Source organism: Phodopus roborovskii, unplaced genomic scaffold, assembly GCF_943737965.1.
Source record: "Phodopus roborovskii unplaced genomic scaffold, PHOROB, whole genome shotgun sequence".
In the NCBI taxonomy this organism is placed as follows: Eukaryota; Metazoa; Chordata; class Mammalia; order Rodentia; family Cricetidae; genus Phodopus; species Phodopus roborovskii.
The window spans coordinates 56772021-56794175 of NW_026126433.1; positions in this window are offsets into that span (position 1 = coordinate 56772021).

Here is a 22155-nt window from a genome sequence, read left to right on the forward strand (position 1 = left end):
TGGAGAGGATGGTAATCATATGCATGCAGAGGAACTGGTGTGTGTGTGTGCTCACATGTGTGTATGTGTGTGTGTGTGTGTGTGCCCATGTGTGTTGTGTGTGTGTGAGTGTGTCTATGTGTGTCTGTGAGTGTGTGTATGAGTGCTCATGTGTGTGTATGTGTGTGTGTGTGCTCATGTGTGTGTATGTGCGTGTGCTCATGTGTGTATGTGTGTGAGTGTGTGTGTATGTGTGCTCACATGTATGTGGGTGTGTGTTTGTGTGTGTTGTACATGGTGTATAAGTCAGAGGACAACTAGCAGTATTCTTCCACGGTCACTATGCAGTTTTTCTTTGAGACAGGGTCTCTAAATGACCTCGAACTTACCAAGTAGACTAGAGAGGCCAGCCTGGGAGTCCCACAGATTCACAAGGGCATATTGCTCTGTCTAGCTTTTTTTTTTCTTGTGAATTCTGTATTTTGAACTGAAACCTTATGCTTGCAAGTCAAGCACTGCCCAGACCCAAGTTGCCTGTCTCCCCAGCCTCTCAAAGTTCCCAGCTTTCTTTAAACATTCACCTCCCCTAAACAGAGTGCTAAGTGGAGCCAGTGTGACTCCCATCTTTCACTCAGTCCTCCTGTCCCACACTGGAGTATTCCACTGTGAGAGTGCCTTGCCCAAGGTACTGTGACTGCTGAAGTCAAGTTGGAATCAGGCACTGGAGTCATTCTGAATCAAGGGCTAGGTAGAGATTGGCCATACTATAAAAAAGAATTCCCGAAGGCAGTTCCTTCAAAGTTAGGAAATGAGAAATACAGAAAAGCAGTAATTCTGAGAAGCAGGTGACACAGTCATCACCCAGAGTCCTGAGCCAATACTGCTTCATGGTTTGGGTTTACTTTTTGGTCAATTTGTTCGTAATGTACTAGGTTCTTCCAGATTTGAGTTTGTTTTTGTATTTTGTTTTGCTTGCCTGTTTATTTATTTATCATGTTTCCAAGGACATTTGACGGTAGATTTTCCTACCTGGCAACTAGTTCCATGGAGCTACAAAGAGCTGGACTGCTGGGCAGAGCAGGGAGCCCAGGTCACATTCGTCTATACTGTATGCAGTTGCTATGCTTGGTGCCAATCTATTGAGCAACGCCTGGTGATTCCTAATAGGATATATGTGCTACGGGCTCTCAACGTCAAGGTGTTCCTCATTTTTAACCATTCTCATCAAATCTGAAATACTCACTAAAATATTTCCCAAAACATAAAGAAAAATGAAGTTTAAACACAAAGGCAAATAGATGGTGGCATAGCCATCATAGGTTTATCTGGGAGAAAACACCAGGCATCTGCCCTGCCCCGTGAATCAAAAACACCTTCTGAGCTCAAGAGCTGTGTGTTCATGTCTCAGTATGAACTCTCGGTGCTGCAGTAAAGAAAGTGCTGGTCCACTGTTGAGCGCTCTCAAATTTACACCTGACAACACGGAGACAAAGCACAGGGATGCCTATTCCAAATGCTGCTTAACATTGCAAATTATTAATATCAGGATTATGAATTCTACCTTCAAGCAAAATAATGAGTCCGATTAAGCTTTGTTCTTTAAGACGTGCTTGCATTGTTTTGTTTTCTGATACACAGGTGTTTGAATGCTCTAATCCTTAGGTTGAATATATTATAGTATCAGTCATTTGTTTATACTGCAGTATAAATTCATGACCATGAATTAGCTCCTCCATGGCTTTATGAATAAAAGTGAGGACTTTGGGAGCAGAGTAAAGGCACTTAGCGTAGATCCGTGCTGCGTTATTTATTAGCTAAATGCATTTGGACAAACTTTCTTTTCTGTGGCTCCATTTCCCTTTCTTTACATTTAATATAATTACACTGTATTAATTACTCGCAGGTAGGAGGGGAATGAATGGAAGGGGTAGTTCAGATAGTACACTGTGTTCTGTGCCTGCACAATGCTGCTCAGCTCGCTTTCAACACCAGTGACAAGCTGCCACATGATTATTAATGTTCAAATGCCTACTATAAGTGGGAGTATTTCCAAGTGAGAATTTTCTGTAATATTGAGTGAAGATCAATGAATGTTGTATTAATTTATTCATTCTTATAAGATATGTTTAGCTAAGGGTAATATCGGACATAAGTTACATGGAATTTTCTATACTAAAATATGATGCTTGATTTTACTATTGATGGTAGCTAAATGGATCTTATACTAGGCAGACCACTGGGTAGCAGGTCAAACATTCCCCATCAATGACACTGTGGCTTGTATCAGATGCTAATGCTTTGGGTTCTTCAAGCTTCAATTCTGTGACTGCGGAGTATTTATTCAGTTCAAATTTGGGTCATTAGCAAAGCATCAAGTTGTTTAAAACTCAAGCAGATATTTGCATAAGTTTTTAAAATTTAAATTTCATTGTATGTGTAACCATGTATGCTTGAGTATTATTATATTTGCATCATATATGCAGCTGCCCATGGAGGTCAAAAGAGACCATCAGGGCCCATAGGACAGAAGTAACAGGTGACCGTGTGAGCCACCATTTAGGTCTGGGAACCAAACACAGGCCTCTGTAAGAATAGTATGCACTGGTAACCATTGGGCCACCTCTCCAGTCCAAATCTCAGGAACTTTAAATCTACTGTTGTGTTTTGATTTTCTTATGTAACACGATGTTTATAACTTATGATTCATATAAATTTACTCTCCTCAATAATCTGAAAAATGTGATGCGGAGAACACACTTCACCATAAAATGACTCTTTCATTCTTGAGATGGATTGAAGGGGTGTATAAAGAAGTGGAAAACTGAAAATTATTTTATGATAATTGGGCAATAACACAGGCACTGTGAAACAGTGTTCCCTGCTTGCATGCAGCCAACAGTACTTTTGCTCTCCAAACCAGCCTCCTCCCACTTGTCCAACTCAAATGGGAGATCAGTGCATGCTGGGAGGAGGAAGTAAATCATGTTCACTTTATTCCCCCAGGAATGCAGAGTGAACCTATTTGATTTACACAAAGAGTTTTGTTCTTTCCATGTAAAGGTAAAAATCTGAAATCTGCTCACACTGGCACTCCAAAGGTGACCCTCCTTCTCCTTGTCACTCTATTCCCTGTTAGTAAAACAAGCCCATGATCATTTGAAGGAAGGTTTGACTGCCATAGCATCCGGATGCCAATCACTCCAGCCTTTTTAACTCTCTCCACTGCTGACCCTGCCCGGGAAGCAGCTACTGCCTTTGGGGAGATCTTTGTAGCAGCCACTGGGGAGATGAGTGCCTACATGTGCCTACTTGTAATTCCACTTTGTTTGTCTTCAGGAGAAATGTGATCGGTGATACTGAGTACCCTACAGGCGATACTCTATCCTTTCCTCATGGTACTCAAGGACACTAAATGATTGCCATTCATGTTTGTCTCATCTACTTATCTTCCCAAAAATGCCTAAGTGAAGATTCTTCAGGATACAAAATACAAGTAATTAGCAAGTACAAAAAGAGAAATACACCCCAAATCATTAGTTCTTAAAGTCATGCATTTCATATCTTATGCTGTATGGTTTTTATGCTTTACTATTATTTTTGGTGATTGGGGTATTAATTTCTTCATTAAAACAAACCTGGTTATAAGATGCTAGAGTGTAGGTACAAATTGGGTAACCTTCTACAGATAGACTAATTAGGAGAAGGAAGCACATTAATTCTGACCTTTAACACCCCTGACGTCCTGGTATTTGTTTTCCTCATGGTAGAAGCAAGTAATTTGGCCAGAAAGTGCTTTAAGAAATAACAAAGGATAAAAATGATCTACCTTTTTACAAGATAGATTTCAGTTACAAATTTTGCTTAACCTCTGATATTTGATATTGGCTTTCATTATTGGAAAACAAATATGTAGATCTACTTTGTGGCCTAGCTGTTAAATATACAAGCCTGGTGACAAAGAAGGGAAAAGGTAAGAAAAAGTCGGAAGCAGGAGGGCGAAGGACTCACAGCCTTTGGACCATGAGGAGATGGTGACAGCATAAGAGATCAGACTGTCTGGCTGAGTTTACCTGTATAGCCTGAGAGGGACAGGATCTGTGTGCCCATCCCGCATTAACAGAAGTCAGACTATGTTGTGTAAACTAGACATCCAGGAGCAATTTACCATGGCCACCTTTGCTAGAAGACATTCTAAAGTGCTTAGGAACTGTTTTCAGCATTGCATCAATGGTGGATGAGAGAGGGCCATTTCCCCTAGTCACCAACGCTTTATAAAGGCTGATTTATGAAGACCTGTGTTTATGTCTTCACATTTCAAAGCCATTCATTAGGTGAATGTTTTTTATTTTTATCATGTTGCCCTTTGAAATAACTTTAAAAGTTGGGGAATTTATCTCAGTGGTAGGTAGAGTGCCCTACCAAGAGCAAGGCCCTGGGTTTGGTCCTCAGTACAAAAGGAAGGAGGAGTAGGAGGGGGAAGAAAAGGAAAAAGAAGAGGAGGAGGAAGAAGAAACATTAGTTTCAGTTGCCAGTAAGGCAAGCTGCCCCAGTCCTGTCACCAGGAAATAATATTTTCACAGACCTGAGCTCTTGGTTCAATGCAAAGCAACTCGAAGTATCTGTCTGTTGCATATCTCTTGTTAGTGAACAATATGTTGTTTCTTGATATACAAACTGCACACATGTTCACACATGGTGATGTCACACTCTTGAGCACCTATCCAAATGGTCATTCTGATATCTTCCCAAACTCTACTGCTCTTAATACATTGGCTTACTCTAGCAGAATTCTGTATTTTTAATGCCCATGTCCATGTACTTCCTGTTTTCAACCAGTTTCAATAAGTATGGAAGAGGACATGAAACACAAAAGATGCCTTGATGCTTGCTATGGCCACAGAACCCTTCCTTTTGATTTTATAAAGCAAACTACTGTACATATGTTTTCTAAATAATTAATTGAAAATATTTAAAGTATCACACTCACTTTTATATTAGACATACCTAAAAGGGTAAAATTTTTTATGCAGAAAAGATTCTGAATTATGTCACCACTGAGATATCCTCAATTTTTAAAATGAGTCCAGTGTCCTGAGGAGATGCTTTGAGAGAATGTGTGCTAACAGTTGTACTTGCATGGGATACATTACAAATAATACTAACCAGACAATATGCAAGGCATGCTTATAAAAAGGGCTTACAACTGTGGCCTTGGAGCTGTGGTGAATGGATCCTGAAAGGGAAGCTCAGTTACTCCCATACTCTTGACCAAAGGGTAATCTCAGTTCTTTATGAAGTGGAAGGGAACATCAAAGGAAAAGCATTTCAGACTTGGGACATGGACAGGGAACACCTTCTCAGACATACAGACATCCAAATTTTCCCCTTCATTGTGGCCCCACTCAGTTGTTTCCACATGGAAAGGCCACTTTGATGAAGTCACAAGAGATACTTGGGAAAACTGTGTGAATAATTTAATGACAACCCCCCCCCCCCGCCAGACTCCAATGTAGTCAGGAAGCTGAAAAATAATAGCTGCTTTGTCCTAAGTCTCTGCTCTTTGCCTTCTTCTGAACTTGTTCCTTCCCCCATGCTTGCCAACACAGTGACATCATAGAGCCCCTCAGGTGGGATTCCATGAAGGGTCCTCATCTTCTACCATATGGTCCTGCTGTGCCCATTCTTCTTATCCATCCATGCCTTGGAAATCTTACGTGTAGCTCTTGCCCAGAACTGACCTGTCAGGACTTCTCCACAAAGTCTCCCTCTTCTGTAGGCCATTCTCCAACCAGCTCTGCACCAACTCTCATATCCTGCCTCTTGGCCTCTTCCCTCTAGCCAGATACTCCTTGCTCTACCATCTAGTTCTCTGGTCATCTTTGGGTCCAGCTGCTTTGCCTAAGTGTAGGGATTTGCTGCTGTTACCAATGTCTTGATGCTTAAACCCCTTTGCATCTTCTTATCTAGCTAACTGCTGCTCACCACTAAAGTGCCAGCTTTAGTGTTCCTCTACAGATTTTGCCAGCTATACTCAGCTTTCTCCCATGCCAAGTCCAGGTTAGAAATGTCTCTTACATGCTTCCACAGAAGTTAAGAATTTCTCTATCTTACCTTACTAGACTCTAATGAAATGGGGTGTTTGCTGCTGTTTTACATTGACTGAAATCATGACTGTCTTCTGACAGTTTCAACACTGTTCCTTAAACACCAAATATCCAATGTCCAAAAAACAAAAGAATGTTTATTGATTAAGAATTAACTGAGTGACAGCAAAAAAAAAAAAACTATAAGGTTTGCTTAGCTATAAGAATTGCTTAGCAATAAGATTATGCACTAATGTGGTGATATAATGTTACATGCATTTGCAAAGCCATCTTTTTTAATGCACTGATAGTGTAGAGTGACAACTCAATTGCTTCATCTTTCTTGGCTTTACATGTAGAAGTAGGTGTATTAAAACTGGTAGTACTGAAACAAAATCAAATTATTAGTGACACTTAATTAGTGGTGAAGATGCTGTTGTGGCCATCTTGTTAGGTCAGTGGCTGTTGTCTGCACCACCATTGTTAATCAGTCTGTTGCTTGAAGGCAGGTTGTCACACATCTCTTAGGTTAGTATCTTGGACTTGTTAAGGATATTAATGAATATTTGACATTTTTACCTATACGAATCACCAAGGCTTATTGGTTTAAGATGGCAGTCATAATAAACATATACAGAACAGTATAGAGCACTTTTAGTCTTGAAGGTAGTTTGTAAACAACAGTGATCAGTGTTATGGATGTATTCACGGTGTCCTGATGATTGAATCCATGTCAAGGGCATTGGGGGTATTGATGCCCACAATTTGGTGCAGAAGGTATTAGTGACAGTATAACAGTGCTGGTGGCTGTGTCAGATTCCCCAAGGGTAAAATCTGTCTCCCATCATGGTGTGAGCAGATTGCTTAAGTCTCCCTTCCTGTTTTGAATCTGTTTATCGTGGGAACCATGGGTTATCAATAGGTGTCAATGTACGAGTCCATCCACAGGGTTGACAGACCTCACCTGGGGGACTGTGAGCATATGCTTATCCTTGGTCTTCCATAAACCAGGATTTGAAGGATGGGGACTTCATTTCATAAGTGCATTTCATGTGCCTGAAACACATGAATCTTGGTGGTACTATTTTATGGCCTTTGTCTTCAATATACTAATGACCAATCATTTTATTTTATCTGACCTACAAACTTCTAATGTTATTTAATAAATTTCCTTCTTTCCCTGGAGGCTTACATGGCAGTTCTACATTTCCTGGCTGTTTCAATATCTGGGTACAATTGTTACTATTATTCCAACTTATTCCCTATTGTTCCTAATCACTTTTCTTAAAATGTAAGACTCCTTGTTGTGTTCGCTCTCCAATCTGCCAGTCACTCATTGACCTACAATGATGAGAAATTGTCTTCTTCTTTGTTTGGGTACCACTCACAAATGAGGAGAATGTTGGCAGTCTAGTGATTGGTGAGGGACTAAGAAGGAATCTAGAAAAGGAGAGGAGATAGATATTCAAAAAAGACAAGGAAGGGATGCTTTTCACATAGTGTATGGACCACAACTGGCTTTGTTTATTCTTTAAGTGAAAAAATATATCAGTTAATATATAGGCTAAAGATAATCCTAATGAGCCAGGAGGTGGGGGTGCATGCCTTTAATCCCAGCACTTGGAAAGCAGAGGCAGGAGGATTCCTGTGAGTTTGAAACCATCCTAGTCTACAAAGCAAGTTCCAGGCCAGGATTCAAAGCTACAGAAAGACCCTGTCTTGAAAAAACTATAATAATAATAATAATAATAATAATAATAATAATAATAATAATGAGGAAGAGGAAGAAGAAGAAGATAGCTGATGTTGACTAAAAATGAAATGAGATTTGTCAAGAAACTAAAAAGAAATATTTGAACAAACCACAGACCTACCCAACAGAACTTAAATCATTGTTCCTCTAAAGTGTTTGCCTAAGAAAATGAAAGAATTCACCTCCACAAAAAGGATTTGCATAAATATTCATGACACTTCCCTTCTTGGTTGCCCCAAATTGGAAATCATCCAAATGGCCAGCAGTGGGTTAGTGAATAATGAGGGTTCAATTCTACAGTAGACTACTAAGCAAAGCATAGGTATAGACCAATGAGAGCATCCTGGCTAACTCCAAACTCCTGCAGAAAAAAAGAAAGCCAAAGAGGTCTCATAAAGGACAGAGTCATTTGTGGACACAAAGGAGCAGCCTGAGGCTGAAGCAAATGTTCTGTACTGGTGGAGACATGGCACTAAAGGTGTTTTAGTCACCTAGAATGGACTAAATTGTATCCTTTGGTTGATGCATTGTATTACACATATACTGTATCCCAATAAAATTGGTAAACAAAATTACCCACATTAAACTCAAACTTCCAAATTCCACCTAAACAAATTAGTATCTAGTATGCTACAAACTTACTAAACATTACTTTTATTAAGCTATGTTTACATGCTGTACAGCTTGTGCTTTTCATGAGTATTTCTTTTTGTGTGTGTGTGTTTGTTTGTGTCAGTGTGTGAGAGTAATCTTACTTACAAGCCAGAGGCCAAGAGAAGGCATTGGTGTCTTCTATTATTTTCCACTTATTTCTTTAATGCAGTGTCTCTCCTCAAAACAGGGACTCATGGTGTTTGTTTGTTTATTTGCCTATGCTGGAAGCTGGAATGGCCCCATGATGACAGCAGGATTACAGGGGTGTGTCAAATGCTCACCTTGTTACACAGGTGCTAGAATCCATTTGTCATTCTCATAACTAGAAAAGAGGAGCTCTTAATGATTAGTCATCCTCTTGGCCATATCTTATACAGTATCACTAGATGAACTCATTTCTCTTGACAGAGTAGTTTTCCTTTTGATGTCATTCATAGCCAGGCCAAGTTTTGTATAAGCAAAAGTGACTATAGTTTGTGTATCCCCAGATATTTCTCCTGAGAAGGAATTCTGCCCAAGCAGAATGAGCACACTTGGACGCACAGCTGATTAGTTCTTGCCTTGATGACAGTCGCATTTCTCTAATGTGTTTTCCAAGGCACTTGTAATTGGTGTTAGTGTGCTTCTATGCTATTCATTTTAACTGTGAGAAAAATAGTTTGCTGAAAACTAGTTTCTTCTGCATACTTACAAGTTCTGCCATGTCTCTCTCTCCCTCTCTCTCTCTCTCTCTCTCTCTCTCTCTCTCTCTCTCTCTCTCACACACACACACACACACACACACACAAACTTAGAGAAATATAATTAAGGATTGCAAAATCAATTTGACACTCCCATAAAATGTGTTGAACAGAATTGGCGGGCAGCAGCCTCCGTCACTTTCTTTATTCTCCTTGTTTACTTCATAAATTCGTGCAAATTAGGACTCTAATTTCCAGAGCTGTTAATGCCTCATTAAAACCTGCAGCACAGCTCCTATTTCAAGTTCTTTTTTTTTTCTTGTATCTAACATGCAACATTATCTCTGTTATGTGGCTATCTATATGGCAATACATTTAGGGAGAGGATATATACTACTTAGAAAACTCTTAGACTTGTCTATTTCTGGAAAGGACATGACACCAGCAGTTGTTTTGAAGTGGGTTATCTCCCCATTACTTTCTGTTCTAGCTATTGACATCTGTGTCTTTCTTGTCTGGCTATTGTGTTGTATGAATGTGTTTCTGGGATGTACCAGGCTGGCAGACACTGCTCAGGGAAGCCCTGTGAGCCCAGAATTCACAGATAGATAAATCCTTTAAAATTTTTTATTTACTTGCTTATTTATTTATATGTGTAAGTATATGTGTCTGTGTGTACATGAGAGTAAGTATCCAAAGAGACCAAAAACCAGTGTTGGATCTCCTGGAGTTGAAGTTGGAGGTAGTTAATAAATGCTTGATGAGAAAACTTGGAATCAAACTCTAATCCTCTGACAAAAGAGTGTGCATCCCTAATCACTGTTCAGTGTCAATCTAAGGGTTGACATCTTTTAATCACTAAACTGCTACTGTTTTTCTGCTCCAACAAAAACAAACAACCAGCAAAAGCAATTTTTAAATGGCTTTAAAAATAGTGTGTGAGGGGCCAGGAAGCTGGCTAAACACTAGTTGCACACACCAGATGACTCAAGTCCAATCTCCAGAACCCACATAAAAAGCTACATGTGGTGGCATGCATATGTGGTCCTGTCACTCACAGGGAGAAATAACAGGGACAGACAGGAAATTCAGACTATCTAGCATGGAAGAAGCAAAGAAAGGGATAGAGTCGCCACCTCCCTTCACACCCTCAACTGCCACGTGCTCATTGTGGTGTGTGCAGGGATCTTGCCAGAGCTTATCTGTGATCTTGTCTTCTACAGCACCATCATCTTTGGATATGATTTTTATTTATCCTTTCTTTAGATAGATTGGCCACAAAATACAAACAGAGATTGTCAACTTAAAGAGAAGTCACTGGCATAGGAATGGAAGAGGAACCATGGGAGTAGTAACCTAAATTTCTCAGAACCAGGGCAACATCCTAGCAGGCTAGAAAGAGTGAAGAAGAGATCTCCACCAGTACAGGCTAGTCTAGAAAAGGCTCCTGGCGTTCTTAGCTCATTGTCACTACTACAAAATGTGACCCAAGAGGCAGGTAGGAGGAAACAAAACAAAAAAACAGTAACCATTTCACCATCTTTCTATGCCCCAGTATCTGGAAGGGCTACTTTTAAAGCCCAGGTAATTTATAGTTTTAGGTCCTTCTCAAAATTCTTGTATAAAATCAATTGCCAATAAATAATTATAGTGGAATAATAATTTCTTAGAGTTCTTTTAAATAATATATCCTTAATGCTTTGGAGATTTTTTTAAACATTTTATTATTGTTAATATGTATGTATGCCTGCTTGTCTCTGTGTATACCACATGCATGCAGGTTCTCTTGAAGGCCAGAAGGGGGCTTCAGATCTTGGAGTCATAGACAACTGTGAACCACCTGATATGGGTGCTAGGAACTGAATCAGGTTCTGCTATTAGAGCAGCCAATGTCCGTAAACACTGAGCCAATACCTCAGGCCTCTAAGATGAGTTTTACTTTATTTGTTTCTGTGTGTCACACTGAAGATATCCATTTCTACGTATAAAAATTGCATATATAATGCAGAACATGTCATTTGTTCCTTTTGATCATTCTTCAGCTTCTAAGAAGGCTTAACTTCAGCTGGGGGTGAGCAGTGCAGAGATGCTATCTCCACTTCCTGCCCTTTTCGGTCCAGCTCCTGACCTGCAGAAGATTTCAAGTTTTGGTTCTGGTATGCTGTATCACATAAGGGAAGTCCTGATGCAGCTTTTTGATTCCTTCCTTCCTTTCTCCCCTCCCTTCCCCTCTCCTCCTCCCTCCCCTCTCCTCCCTTCCTTCCTCCCTCCTTCTCTTTCTTCCTTCCTTCTTTCCTTTCTTTTTCTTTTCCTGCTCATCAGGTACAATAGAAAACCCAGGGTCTTGTGTTGAATTTATCAACCTTGCCAAATCAGCTCACATCTCAGATTTGGCCCTGGAAAATCTAATATTAAGCAAATTTCCTGGTCCAGCTAAAGTCCATAAGGGCATCTCTCATGGTATGAATAGTAATTGATTTTAAGTTAGTTGACCATTAGTTTTATGGTTCATGTTTCTAGTTTTCTGGTGTCATTTCCAGAAATCTTAAGGTTAAATGAAGGATCATGTTGTGTAAATAAACACAGCAGGACTTATAATATTCACTCTAATTACTTTTGTTCAAGTCAATTTTGTAGAACCCTTTTATAGATAAGAGACAGACATGGAATTTGCTAACTTCTCTATATCTCAGGCATAAGCAGAGGAATGAATATATATATATACATATACATATACATATAATATGTACATAATACAATATATCATACACATGTATATATAATATGTATATAATACCCACAATATGTTGTGCACATACGTATGTGTGTATGTGTGTATATGTATACATATAAAATGCACATGCCAAACTGTGGTGGTGCATGCCTTTAATCCCAGCACTCAGGAGGCAGAGACAGATGGATCCCTTAACTAGCCTTGTCAACAGAGCTAGTTCCAATACAGCCAAGGTTACACTGGAAAACCCTGTCTTGAAAAACATCACCACTAAAAAGTAGGGACTATATGTGTGTTTGGTATACATATTGTGTATGTTACAGCTTACACAGAGAAGTCAGAGGACAGCACTGGTGATTAGATTGTCCTTCCATATAGTGTGAAATGGGCTCTCACAGCTTTTTGCTGGACTTTGAATGTCTGGAGATCCTCTTCCTCCTGTTTCTTCCTTTCACCTTGTCTTATGATCATCGGATTACAGTCATGTACTCCTGTGCAGCTATACATTAAGTTCTGAGTATTCAATATCAGGATTCTCACACTGGGGTGATAAACACTGAGCCCACTGAGCCATCTCTCCAGCCCAAATCATATAGATTTCTGCTACAAAAGGAAACTTTGAAATAGTGCCACTTGTAGGTACAAGACTCTCAGACTGCTCTATTTTTATCATTCACCTAGCATTTTTGAAATACTCCTCTAGATGTTGCAACTGAACAAAGGGTTAGTAAGTTAATTTTACTCCACCCTGTTCTCAGAAGCTATATTTTATCCCAGTTAACATCAGGAAAGAACCAAATATTGTGTTGCTGTTTAGCAAAAGAGAGAAGAAAGGTGAGTGCTACCCAGTGCTTTATTAGCAGAATTGTCAAGAACAAGATAAACAAGGTGATTATTATGCTCTGCTTGGCAATCTCAGCCCTTGATGGGAGTACTGTGATCCATTTGGAAAGTTACACTGTTAAAACCTAGACAGATGGGGCAGAGGCATCGAAGGAGAGCAACAAAAAATGATGAAGGGCCTTGAAAATGGGCCCTGTAAGAAAAGGCTGGGAGGCCCAAGGCCACTCAATCTTGAAGAAAGAACACAGAGTGATGCCCCATGCCTGTTTCTAACTCATAAAGAGACACCATGTGGAAGAGAGGGACTGGTTGTTCTTATTCAGCAAAGATGCTGCAAGATGCAAGGAGTAGGAAGTATGTGTGTGTGAGGGGTGGTAAAGAGTTTGAACCTTCGATAAAATTAGGCAAAATTTAAATACTTAAAAATTGTGCAATTGTAGGAATAATCATTGCCCTGGGACCTAAAGCAAACCAGAGTTAAAGTAGGGATCTCAAATACCTCAAGACTGAACTTGGGGCTCTTAATGAAAGGAACACATGTTTTCATAAAGTGCTAGTGTGTTTCCCGATGCTCTTGCATGGGTGCATTTTAGGATCTCTGAACACTCATAGGAAGACTAACTGTTTTATATGTAGGATTTCAGAGGGGCTGATGGTGTGGCTTTCCCTCCTTTTCTTCTGTTTATTGCTTTGTTCATTTTGTCCTGAGTAGGACAAAACTAGTAATGTAATGAGGATCTCAGGACAAGACGACAGCTTAGAAAACAGCCCATCAAATTGTCAAGTGCCAGCTTCCCCTTCGTACCTAACCACTTTCTCGGTTGTGATCTGGTTTTCATTGTGCCAATCTGTTGTTGAGTTTGTTAGGGTCCTTGCTATGTCTGTTGATTAACTCCTCTGGCTTTAACATGTCAGATATGTCCCAAGTGTGCCTTTTTCATATTAATTAACCAGGAGAAGCATTGGGTGATTTATATCCTAGCAACCAATGGGTAATTTTTGTTTTCATAAAGGCACAAGAAATAGCATTGAAAGCACTTCTGTCCCATTGATACCCATTAGTTGTCCCTATCTGTATGCAACTGTGACTAGTTGCCTCTATCTGTATACATCTGTGATGGTAATGTAACAATTCCAGCATTGGGTTCTGATAGATAATTCCTGGAGTTTCTAGAGTGAGTATGATGTGGTGAGATCTGGTACAACCCAGTAGTAGAACAATTTCTGTTTCGCTTTTATCAATTTGTATTATTTACTTCAACAGTGAATAAATCATTGTATCTTCTCTATTATTTCATGGTTACAATGAGAACCCTAGTGAGAAGATAGAGCCAAGGGTGCCTTGTCTTACTCCCATGGTCTAAATCATGCCTTCTAACAGTGTGTTCTCTTTGAGTGGGGGAAAAGCTCATGATAGATATTTCTGGTATGTTTCTTGATTTGATAATTATTTCCCAGATTAAGTCCTGTGATTGTGGTACCTGCCTCTTTCCTTTCCTTCACTTTTATTTCTTGGCTGTGAAATGAGCACTTTGACCTAACAGGAGCTCCTGTCATGATCATGCATCCAGCCACCTTGCCAAAGGACCAGTCAGCTTTGCACCTCTAAAACCAAGACAACATCTAAATAATAATTCTTAACCTTGCAAGTAGATGGTCTTCAGTATTTTATCACAGTCAAAGAAAGTAGATGAGATGTGAGTAGAAATTCAGAAATGCTGTCAGATAATGATTTAGACATCCTCCTTGATGTGATCATTATACTTTTAAATAGAGAACAAATAGCTCATCATAGTATAAGAGATCCTAAAATTACAAGGAACTCATCTAGTAGAGAACTCACATCATTACAATACAATGCACAGAAAGAACTATTGTCTCAGCAAAAGAAGTTATCTGATGCCTAGATCAAGAGAGACCATTTGGCTGGCTACTGGGAACCTGTGGAGACTTAGAATACTTGCTAGCCTCCTTCAGCCATATACAACTAGGAGTCAGGCTGAATGCAAGGACTCTCATGGATGTGTGGTGTGTAAGGGAATAGTGAAGTTTTGGGGAAATGGCAGCCTGTCTTAGCTTCTGGCTTCTGGTATGCTCAGCAGGGTACCAGCCTTCCCTGTGGAGCCCATGATCCCAAACAGTGTTCTCACTGGAGGACTGCATCAGGGTGGCTTCTTAGGAGCCTGTAGCACAGCTTAATGGACTCCTTTGCCTGATGGCAATAGAGGGTCTCCTTTTTTGTGTTTGTTGGTTGGTTTGTTTATGTTTTGTTTTCTTCTGAGATGATATTACAGGTCCAAATGTTCATAATCTTAATTAGGACTGAGGAAATTGTATAATATACTCTCATCTTAGTTTTTCAGCACACCGAGGAAAAGCATTGACTTGCTAAATCCAAATGGCTGTAGAAAAGGAAAAGTGTAATTTGAGTAAATAGGTTCTCTGCCCCCATTTTTTTAAAAGTTACTTACAATTGTCAAGAAGTAAATCTCCCACAAAAGCAATTTTATTCCCTCAGCATGGGAACCACATATGTTGTTGCTGATGGAGCCTCTGTTGGGAAGGCAGAGTCAACCCCAGGAGGAACCTAGAGCAGGCTCTGCCTTCAGCAGCTTGGCTACCAGGTCAGTGTCCCAGCTCTGCAGAAACCCTAGCCTTGCTGTCCACCTGAGGATGCTTGTAGCTTTTGCCCAAGGTTTGTTCTACTATCTGAACAGTTGCTTTTATCTCTTAAGCACAAAGGCATAGTTGCGTGCAATCCCGTCAAGCCCCCAGTGTCGGCAGTAGACTAACCTAACAGATGTCACTTTGGTGCTGTGGCAGTGGCTGTAGTATGTATCCAGGCCTTTCCTGGCCTCACTAGGAAGCTTACTTTAAGAACTCAAAATGGGAGGTCAAGTTGAAGTTGTGCGGGAGAGAGAACTTTGGACTGGCAGAGAATATGACATCTGCACTCATGGCTCCAACCATGGGTGGAAGTTTCATCTTTGGACACGTGTGTATTGATAAAAATTATCAACAGTATTGACAAGTGCCAGGTACCTGTGATAAAACAAAAAGATTCTCTGATGGTGTGACTGTGAAATGTTCCCCAATGGCTCATGAGTTTAAACATTTGGTGTCCATCTGATGATGATTTTTTGGGAGGTTGTAGGAACCAGGTGAAAGAAACGGTCTGAAGAAAAGAGGAAGTCATGAGGGTAATTGCCTCCTCACCTTTTGCTTGAGTCCTCTGCTTCCTGTTTCTGATCAGTTAGTGTTATACCTAATGCCATGCTGGACTGCACCCCCTCAAACTATGAACTAAGTAAGCCCTTCCCCACTTAAGTTGCTATTGTGATATAAAAATAACTAGTATAGATACCTACAATATACTGCTCAGTCCACAGCCTTATAAAGTCTAAGAATTGTGACATTCTAAGTCATCATCTTGGTTTGAAAATCTTTATGGAGCAGGTACTACATAACAGACACTATCTATGATACCTAAGAGCCAAGCTATTCACAGCCCCTGTCTTTGTGGAGACCTTATCCCAGGGAGTCCCAGGAGTGAAGTGGAAATCCAGTTACTTATTCACCCACTTACATGAAAACTTAAAATTAGCATAAAATGACCCATCTTTAAACATCATATTAAGAAAATCCTATTGTCTTTGACCATATTGTATAAGGAATAGAGCTAACTATACTGTCTTATTTTGAACATATAGGGAACAGCCCTTGTTGGAAGAAGGCTAGTGTTGAATTTTTCATAAAGTCAGTTAATTACCTTCTAATTAAGTGTGTATGTTTTGTTTATTTAAACCAAGGTTTTTGTGCGGAATCTGCTTCCCACCAAAAGGAAAATCATTCTCATGTAAGCTTTGAAGAATAATAATTGAGAATTGAGGTGATGACAGCTCAACAAGCTGCTGAGGCTGAGAAGAGGGAGGAGCTGGGCATGACTCTGCAGACTGGTTTTAGGTGAGGCAAGGGGCAGGAAGACTGATGTCTATGCAAATTAGAACTTGGGGAAAGTAGTGAACAGCAGGACCATGTTATCAAGAGTGTGGCTGATGGGTTTTGAATGCACTGAACTGAATCTGTTTAGAGGCACATTTGAGGGAGACAAAACAAGCATCAACATCAAGACCTATTCTAATTCAGGATCCTTATTTATTATCCAGGAGGTAGAATGCTGACTGTTACTAGTGCTATTACCTAGGATGTTGAACACTCATTCTGTAAGGTGAGAGCATCAACCAGTCATAGAGTCCTGGACACAGGAAAAAAATAGACATAGACAAAACAGACTTTTTTCCTTTTTCTTTTTTTCCAAAGGAGGGAAGAATAATTCAACTTGTTAAGCCAGCTGCGACTCAAGGGCCCATTGTAACCTGACCAAGTTTATCAGCCCCTGCCCCAAGTTTCAGGACCTGAGTTATTATCTCAAAATAGTGACACAGGCAAATGTAAATATATTTCTCAAAATTGGCATACATTGATTCATCTTCCAACAGCATATTGAGAAGATCCTATTGTCTTTGACCACATTGGATAAAGATCAGAGCTAACTTACCCACCCATCCCCAAACCTCATGTAAGGGGCAATGGCAGACAGAGTCTGTGTGAGATCAGACACAATGTGGGAGATGGGGTTTCCACACCTGTGCCTAACCTTCACTGATATTACTCAACAGCAGAACATTAATAGACCCAGTGAGCCTAAGAAGGCCAAAGAATGGTGGGCATAGCTAATTCCTGCCAGGTGATAAGGTGATGAATATAGCCACCTTGGTGGGTAGCTGGAGGCATGAGTGAAGGAGCTAGAGGTTGGTTCAACAGATCCGGTGCAATAGGGGATATTTACACATTTTCTTAGTATATTTGGATCAAATTTGTTTTTCTTTCTTTGTATCCATTGCCATGTCATCTTTATGTTGACTTTCTGAAATCTTTCTCATCTGTGACAGTGTCACACATGGCCATACCTTACTGAGGAAGACTAGTCTTCTCTAATTCAGAAACAAGGAGAAGATATGCACATACATGCATACATACATAAATATGTAGATTATAGATTCATATGTATTCATAGATAAATGCATAGACACATAAGTAAATGTTATTGTTAGAATAAAGTAGAATTAAAATTTAAATGTCATCAAGTAATCTGTTAGAAGTCATGAAAAAGGCCAATAAAAGCCAAGATGAGCCAAAATGGAGGACTTCATTTGATGGATATATCAAGAAAACCATAAAAACCAGAAGAAAGCATTATAGCAAGAACTGCCTCTGGTCTCCAGGAAGTGCATAATAAAATTAACTCTATCCATGAAAAGTAGTGTTACTCTTGGGTGATGGCTGTTCAACTACTTTGATTTTCAAACTGTATGAGGGGTGTGTGTGTATGGTTTTTCAACATTTTACCTCTTAATATATTATCAGAGTTAATTGTTTTATGACACTGGTGAAATGTTTGACAGAATTTAATATTTATACTTGTAATTATTATACCACTAGTATGTCAGAGCTACCATAACAATATAACAATAAACTGTGAGCTAAATGGCTTAAGCAATACAAATCTATCCCCTTAATCTAGATATTAGATATTGTACTAGATATATAGTTCTATATATCTAATGTCTACTAGAAAATAGACATATGACATCGAGATTCCTATGTCATTAGTTCTGTGTGATCAACCTACCACATTCCATCCCCTGGTCCCCATAATCCTGTAACAATATTGTGGTGTAGCACAGTTTCAACAATATTTAAGCATCCAAAATTCAAAGTCTTTGCTGAGATTCATGCAATCTCTTAACTATGATCCCTTATAAAATCAAAATTAAAAAACAGATTACATACTTCCAACATATAAGGAAACAGGAGATGCATTCTCATTCCAGAATGTCAGGAAGGGAGCATAATGAGGAAATACTGGACCAAGGCAAGACGGAAAACCAGCTATGCAAACTCCAAACACTGCATCTCCATGTCTGATGTTAAAAAGTTCTTAAAATCTCCAACTCATTTCAGCTTTGTTGACTGCAACACACTTTTTCTCTTTGGCTGATTCCATACCTTATTAGCAGCTATCCTCAGAAGATGATCCCTTGAGTCTAGCAGCTCTAACATCTTGTGCTCTTCAAGGCAACTAATGTTTCAGGCTTCACATTCACAGCTTCATGCAATGGCCTCTCTACTGGACCTCCATTCAGAGACACTCTTGACCCCAGTTATTGCAGTTAAGTAAGGATCAGGATAAACAAATAGGCCGAATAGATGTTTATTCAGGGAGAAATAACTTACAACCTAGATAGATGAACACCAGCAAGTTCCACCAGATGCTCTCCTCTCCACGTCCCACCACCAAGAGAGTGCCCCCCTGCTCCTCCTCAGACCTCCGCCCATGGCTCCACCCCCCCAATAGGTGTGGTCAGTGTCACAGAAGGAGACAAAGTGAATATCCCACTATACCCAGTGGCTTTGTTTATGCAGAGGCACATTTCATAACCTGTTCCTTCTATTCTTAACTCTAAAGCCAGAACCACGTGGCTGAAGCTGCTAAGTTCTGCTGCTTGCTGGGCCTGGAACTACATCTTCTCCAGCTTTCTGTCCTGCACTGCCTAAGCTTGGCTGTCCTAAAACTTCCTCTGTAGACCAGGCTAGCCTCAAACTCAGAGAACTATAAGCCTCTGCCCTCCCATGCTGGGATTAAATGTGTGTTTAAGCTTTGTTAAAGTTCCTTTTCACAAGCTGGAAACTTAGCTGGATGGGATCTTGCCCTAAGGTCAATACTCTGTTTATTCTATTTCTTAATCCATTTAAATCTTTGAACAAAGAATTTAGCTCCATTCCACTTCCTGGTGTTCTTTTCTCCTCAAAATTTAGATTTTTTAATTTACTCTGCTCAGCTTGCTCCTTTTTGTTACAAATCTTCATTATAGTTGCCACTAAAAACCTCACAGCAGAATCTGCACTAGGCTGTTTTGAGATTTCCCCTGGTAATGGAATTAATCCAAAAATTTTCACATTAGTCTCAGGCAGACTCTTCAGACTGGGGCAAAGGGTAGCGACTTTCTTCATCGAAATATCACAAGAGTGATCTCTAGGAAAATACATCCTTTGTGTAACCTCTTGAGCGATTACTCTACAGTTCATCAAATCACACTCAGCACCGCTGCCTTCTATGCTCCTACTAGTATGGCCCATTAAGAAGAACTTAAAGTGTTCATCTGATTTTCTAGTCCACAGTCCCAAAGTCCATAATGCTCCTAACAAAAACACGGTCAGCTCTGTCACAACAATACTCTAGTCCTACCAACTTCTGTCTTAGATTTTTCTATTGCTGTGAAAAGACAGCATGACCATGGCAACTCTTGTCAGGAAAACAGTCCATGGAGGGGGCTCGTTTACAGTTTCAGAGACTCAGTCCATTATCATGGTGGGAAGAATGGTGGCATGAAGGTAGACATGATGCTGGAGGAGTAGCTGAGAGTCTTATGTCTTGTGCTCGCTTTGGCAGCACATATACTAAAATTAGAATGAGAGTCCTATGTCTTATAAGCAACAGGAAGTTGACTGAGACACTGGGCAGTATCCTGAGTATAGGAATTCTCAAGCCTGCTCCCACAGTGACACACTTCCTTCAACATGACCATACCCACTCACTCCAGCAAAGCCACACCTCCTAATAGTTAACTCTCTCCAAGATTATTTGTGCCATAATCAAATTACCATAAGGTAATACAATTAAATTCATAATAATCACTCTACATCACCAACAAAAAGTAAATAAATTAACTCTGTGAAGAAAATGGTACTCTAATCTAGAAGAATATAACACTTTTTATTCTTTATATCTAATTTACTAAACAAAATTTACACTATTACCATCAACATTGCAAGGTATGGGAGCTAAAGCAATGGTGTTGTAGATCAAAAGCCCTAATGATTAGTATTTACTCAAAATTGGCACATGTTTTTATCTGAAATGCAACCCAGGAATGCAACATGACCAACTGAATAATTTTATTTTAGCATAAGACGTTTTATCCATAGAGATGGCCTAGCTGCCCTATTCTAAGCTTCTGTAAGAATGCTTGGGCTCAGATAATCATAGTGTGGAGACAATAATTTTATTTGTACTTATACATTAATAATCAGGATACACCAACTGAAGTACCTGTTTTACTTTCTTATGTTACTTCATGAACATATTAATAAACAATAGAATTATTTGATGCTAATCAAAGACATGAAATTGTCCTCACAGCTATTGCAAAATGATAAGTGACCACCTGAACCATATAGCATGATATATTCCACATGCATTTTTCACAAATATAGTAAAAGCTAATCATTAGCACAAGTGTTGAGAGCTACTCATTCAATATACAGGAAAATCAATTTTGAACTACAAGTATGAAAGCTTGAACAAAATTTCTAATCACTTATTTTATTTTCCTCCTACTCATGATTGCTTATATTGATGCTTAACATACTAAGATCCATGTATGATTAATCTTCTGCAAAGGTCAACGAATGCAACATTGAGAGTATTCTAGTCACATGTAGCTGTTTTCAAATGTATGCAAGCTCAGCAGAGGAAGAAGCACTAAGTGACAGTGCTTGTTTCCTCGTTTGGTGCATTGTCCTAACTGTGCAGAATATGGGAGCAATAGTAAAGAGCCATATGTCTCCTGTTAGTTCTTACATTGATGATGGTTTGTTGATTAGGGAGTTGGTGACTATTAGTCAGCATCAATCTGAGGTCATTGATATTGAAACTCACGGTATGAGTGAAAACTATATGGCGCATTAAATGCAGTCATTGGACACATTTCTTAACCCTCAGACAGTTGCCTAGATATAGTAGCTTATATTAGACAAAGGACTAAGTTGCTCACTTGTGCTTTTATATTAATGCTCATTTCTACAATGTATAATAATTTCAGAGAAAAACGAATAAGCTGTGAAAATCATATTGATGGTCCATTTTGTTGTTTTTTTATTTACTTATTTATGTATTTATTTGCTGTTGAGACAAGGTCTCACTGTGTACCCCTGCCTGGCCTAGAACTCACTATGTAGTCCAGGCTGGCCTTGGATTCATAGATATGCACTTCATGCATGCAAGTGTTAAAGGCCTATGCCAACATATCCACCACTTGTGTACTTATTTTGTTTTCTTAAGATATATTTTATTTTTAGTTTTGTGTGTGTGTGTGTGTGTGTGTGTGTGTGTGTGTGTGTGTGTGCTTATGCATGCACATACACACATTTAAGTGCAGGTGCCCACAAACTCCAGGAAATGACTTCCTATCCCATGGAGCTATAGATAGTAGCAATTACAAGCTACTCAATGTGGTTGCTAGGAACCAACTCCAGTTCTCTGTTAAAGCAGTGCACTTTCTTAATCACTAATGACCTCTTTAGCAC